This window comes from Haematobia irritans, chromosome 5 (assembly GCF_050003625.1).
Source record: "Haematobia irritans isolate KBUSLIRL chromosome 5, ASM5000362v1, whole genome shotgun sequence".
Lineage (NCBI taxonomy): Eukaryota > Metazoa > Arthropoda > Insecta > Diptera > Muscidae > Haematobia > Haematobia irritans.
The window spans coordinates 119,694,584-119,699,577 of NC_134401.1; positions in this window are offsets into that span (position 1 = coordinate 119,694,584).

Here is a 4,994-nt window from a genome sequence, read left to right on the forward strand (position 1 = left end):
CCGTTTGAAATCACCAACTAATGAAAATAAACTTAAATAAAGTAGAAAGCCACTTCGTATCATAAACGGTGCGGTCTTATCTATCGAGATAACGCTTCCATTGCGTAGCTGATACGTTGAAATTTTCGGGGTATAAATCTGCACTAATGTATGTATGTTCAATCGTCATTATTTTATTGAACCGATCCGCAATGAATTGGTGGCGTTTAGTAGAGGTGTGCACGTGATATGCGTGATTCAAAGCAACTTTCGTGAATGTGCGTGACTTAATAAAATATGTTCGTGCGTGAGCGTGAGTGAGAAATAAAATCAGTTCGAGAATATGCGTGAACAAAATTTCTGCAAAATTACGCTCACAAAAAAATTAAGATTTGGAGCTTAATCGAATGCAGAAGACGTCTATTATCTGTATAAATAAAAATAATTTAGCTGTCCAACTATATTCTTTGAATTTAGTTACATTTGCTTATTCCCGGTTGTAAAATGCGGTGAGTCAGGTGAACTTGTCGTAAGTCACGTGAATCGTGAATGAACGTGAGTCTTATACTTTTCATTTCGTGAATGTGCGTAAGTGTGAGTGAAATTTCACTCACGCGCACAACACTAGCGTTTGGTATAGAAGCGAATACCACACATCGGACTGTTAGACCGACTCATTTATACGCTTTTGATGGGGTCTCTAAGTATTAATTTAATTAGAATTAATGAAACTAAATTTAAATTTAAATAAATTCAAATTATTACAAACTTTGTAATTTCAGTTGTAACAAATCGAAATACCATTCCCCGACCTCATAAATTATATATATTCTGGGTCGTGGTGAAATTTTAAGTCGATTTAGCGATGTACGTCCGTCCTTCTGTGGATATCGCGGAAACTTCCGAACGAAAAAAGCTGTTATTAATTTAGGTCGGATGGTAATCCAAATGGGCAATATCGGACCACTGTTTGGTATAGGCCCCATATAAACCGACCCCCCCATATTTGTCTTGCGGACTCCTAGAAGAACAATTATCACCCAATCCGGTTGGAATTTGGAACATGATGTTAACATATTCACTCTAACTATCATGCAAAAATTGGCCCATATCGGTCCATAATTATAATTATATATAGCCATCGTTTAAATCTATCCCAGGAGCTCCTTGCAGGAGCAAGCTTCATCCGATACTGTTGAAATTTTGTACACGGTGTTAGAATATGGCAAAATTTTATTTGTATAGAAAATTTTATTTGAATAGAAAGTTTTGTAAAAATTTTATTTGTAATTTTTTTTTTATCAAAATTTTATTTCTATAGAAAATTTTGTCAAAATTTTAATTCTTTAGACAATTTTGTCAAAATTTTAATTCTATAGACTCTTTTGTTAAACTTTTATATTTATAGACAATTTTGTCAAAATTTTATTTGTATAGAAAGTTTTGTAAAAATTTTATTTGTATAAACAATTTTCTAAAATTTTTATTTGTATACAAAATTTTGTCAAAATTTTATTTCTGCAGAAAACTTTGTCAAAATGTTATACCCTATAGAAAATTTTGTCAAAATTTTAATTTCATAAACAATTTTGTCAAAATTTTATTTCTATAGAAAATTTTTTCGAAATTTTTATTTAATAAACAAATCTGTCAAAATTTTATTTCTATAGAAACTTTCATAATTTTTTTTCTATAGAAAATTTTGTCAAATTTTTTCTATAGAAAATTTCGTCAAAATGTAAATTCTATAGAAAATTTTGTCGAAATTTTATTTTTATACAAAAATTTTGTCAAAATGTTAACATTCTATAAAAAATTTTGTCGACATTTTATTTCTATAGAAATTTTTTTCAAAATTTTATTTCTATAGAAAATTTTGTCAAAAGTTTAATTCTAAAGAAACTTTTTGGAGAAGAATATTTTGCAAAAACTACCAAAACACCAAGAATTATATTTATCTACCAAACAGAAAAACAATCTATCTTTTTTGGCAGAATTTTACCATCTGTGGCAATCGCGATTATAAGGCTATATTGAATATGGTGGCTATATCTGCAAAACATGGTGGGTGGGGAAGCAATTCGAAGCCCCATTTTTGCCATCGTTCTCAATGACTTGTGGCACGGTGCGTTGTCTTGGCGGAATAACACTTTTTCCTTCTTCATATGGGACCGTTTTGCTGCTATTTCGACCTTCAAACGCTCCAATAACGCCATATAATAGTCACTGTTGATGGTTTTTCCCTTCTCAGGATAATCGATAAAACTTATTCCATGCGCATCCCAAAAAACAGAGACCATTACTTTGCCAGCGGACTTTTGAGCCTTTCCACGTTTCGGTTCACCGGTCGCTGTCCACTCAGCCGACTGTCGATTGGACTCAGGAGCGTAGTGATGGAGCCATGTTTCATCCATTGTCACATATCGACGGAAAAACTCGGGTGTATTACGAGTTAACCGCAGCAAACACCGCTCAGAATCATCAACACATTCCGCATATCCAAATATTGATGAATGATATGACCAACACGTCTCTTGATATCTTTAAGGCCTCTGCTAACTCGATAAACTTCATTTTACGGTCATTCAAAATCATTTTGTGGATTTTTTTGATGTTTTCGTCGGTAACCACCTCTTTCGGGCGTCCACTGCATTCACCGTCCTCCGTGCTCAAGCCAAGTTTTTGCTTTCACCGTATTTTTTCCCTTCAGAAAACAGTATTATATCAAAACACGAAATACCTTTTTTTCCATTTTTTCACAATAACAAAAGTTGCTTTACAAAAGACTCTCTATCTCACAAACTAATTGACTTACAGACGTCAAATTTTGACACGAATCATTTGAAGGTTGGTACTATATAAAAACAAGTAAGGAAAGTCTAAAGTCGGGCGGGGCCGACTATATTATACCCTGCACCACTTTGTATATCTAAATTTTCGATAACATATCACATCCGTCAAATGTGTTGGGGGCTATATAAAGGTTTGTCCCAAATACATACATTTAAAAATCACTCGATCTGGACTGAATTTGATAGACTTCTACAAAATCTATAGACACAAAATTAAAGTCGGCTAATGCACTAGGGTGGAACACAATGTTAGTAAAAAATATGGGAAATATTTTTAAGGAAACTTCGCAAAAGTTTATTTATGATTTATCGCTCGATATATATGTATTAGAAGTTTAGGAAAATTAGAGTCATTTTTACAACTTTTCGACTAAGCAGTGGCGATTTTACAAGGAAATTGTTGGTATTTTGACCATTTTTGTCGATATCAGAAAAACATATATATGGGAGCTATATCTAAATCTGAACCGATGTCAACCAAATTTGGCACGCATAGCTACAATGCTAATTCTACTCCTTGTGCAAAATTTCAACTAAATCGGAGTAAAAAATTGGCCTCTGTGGTCATATGAATGTAAATCGGGCGAAAGCTATATATGGGAGATATATCTAAATCTGAACCGATTTCAACAAAATTTGGCACGCATAGCTACAATGCTAATTCTACTCCCTGTGCAAAATTTCAACCACATTGGGCCAAAAGTCTGGCAATTAGAACCATATTAGTCCATATCGGGCGAAAGATATATATGGGAGCTATATATAAATCTGAACCGATTTCAATCAAATTTCAACTAAATCGGAGTAAAAAATTGGCCTTTGTGGTCAAATAAATGTAAATAGGGCGAAAGATATATATGGGAGCTATATCTAAGTCTGAACCGATTTCAATCAAATTTTACACACTTGAATATACGACTAAGTGTTAAGTTTGAATAAAATTTCAAGCAAATCGGTATAAAACTCTGGCTGCTGGGTCCATATTAGTGCATATCGGGCGAAAGATAAATATGGGAGCTATATCTAAATCTGAAGCGATTTCTTCCAAAATCAATAGGGTTCTATTCTGACCCAAATTAGGAACATGTGTCAAATTTGAAGGCGATTGGACTTAAATTGACTTTGATCACAAAAATGTGTTCACAGACAGACGGACGGACGGACAGACGGACATGGTTATATCGACTCAGGGACCCACCTTGAGCATTATTGCCAAAGACACCATGTGTCTAACTCGTCTCCTTCTGGGTGTTACAAACATATGGACTAACTTATAATACCCTGTTCCACAGTGTGGCGCAGGGTATAATAATATGCATTTAATACTAGCGACGCCATCTATGTGTCAGACCGGGGACATATCAGCCAACCTGTTAAGAACATTTGAGGTGCAGTCGCGGTCAACATTTGCATGAAATAATCGTCAATCGATTCAATAACAGTGCATTTTATGTGTTTTTTATACCCACCACCACAGAATGGTGATGGGGGTATAATACGTTTGTCATTCCGTTTGTAACATATCGAAATATCGATTTCCGAGTATATAAGGTATATATATATTCTTGATCAGGGAGAAATTCTAAGATGATATAACCATGTCCGTCTATCTGGTTGTCTGTCTGTCTATCTGTTGTAATCACGCTGTAATCAGTCTTCAATAATGAAGCAATCGTGCTGAAATTTTGCACAATCTCGTCTTTTGTCTGCAGGCAGGTTCAGTTCGAAGATGGGTGTATCGGTCCAGGTTTTGATATAGTCCCCATATAAACCGACTCTTAATTTGGGGTCTTTTAGTTTTTATCCAATTTGGATGAAATTTTAAATCTAGATGTATTTTAAGACCATAAAGGGGTGTGCCGAAAATTGTGAGTATAGGTTCGTGTTTTGATATCGCTCCCATATAAACCGATCTCCCGATTTTACTTTTTGGGCTTAGGTTAGGTGGCAGCCCGATGTATCAGACTCACTTAGACTATTCAGTCCTTTGTGATACCACATTGGTGAACTATTCTCTTATCACTGAGTGCTGCCCGATTCCATGTTAAGCTCAATGGCAAGGACCTACTTTTTATAGCCGAGTCCGAACGGCGTTCCAAATTACAGTGAAACCACTTAGAAGCATTACTGAGGTGGGATAATCCACCGCTGATAAACTTTTTG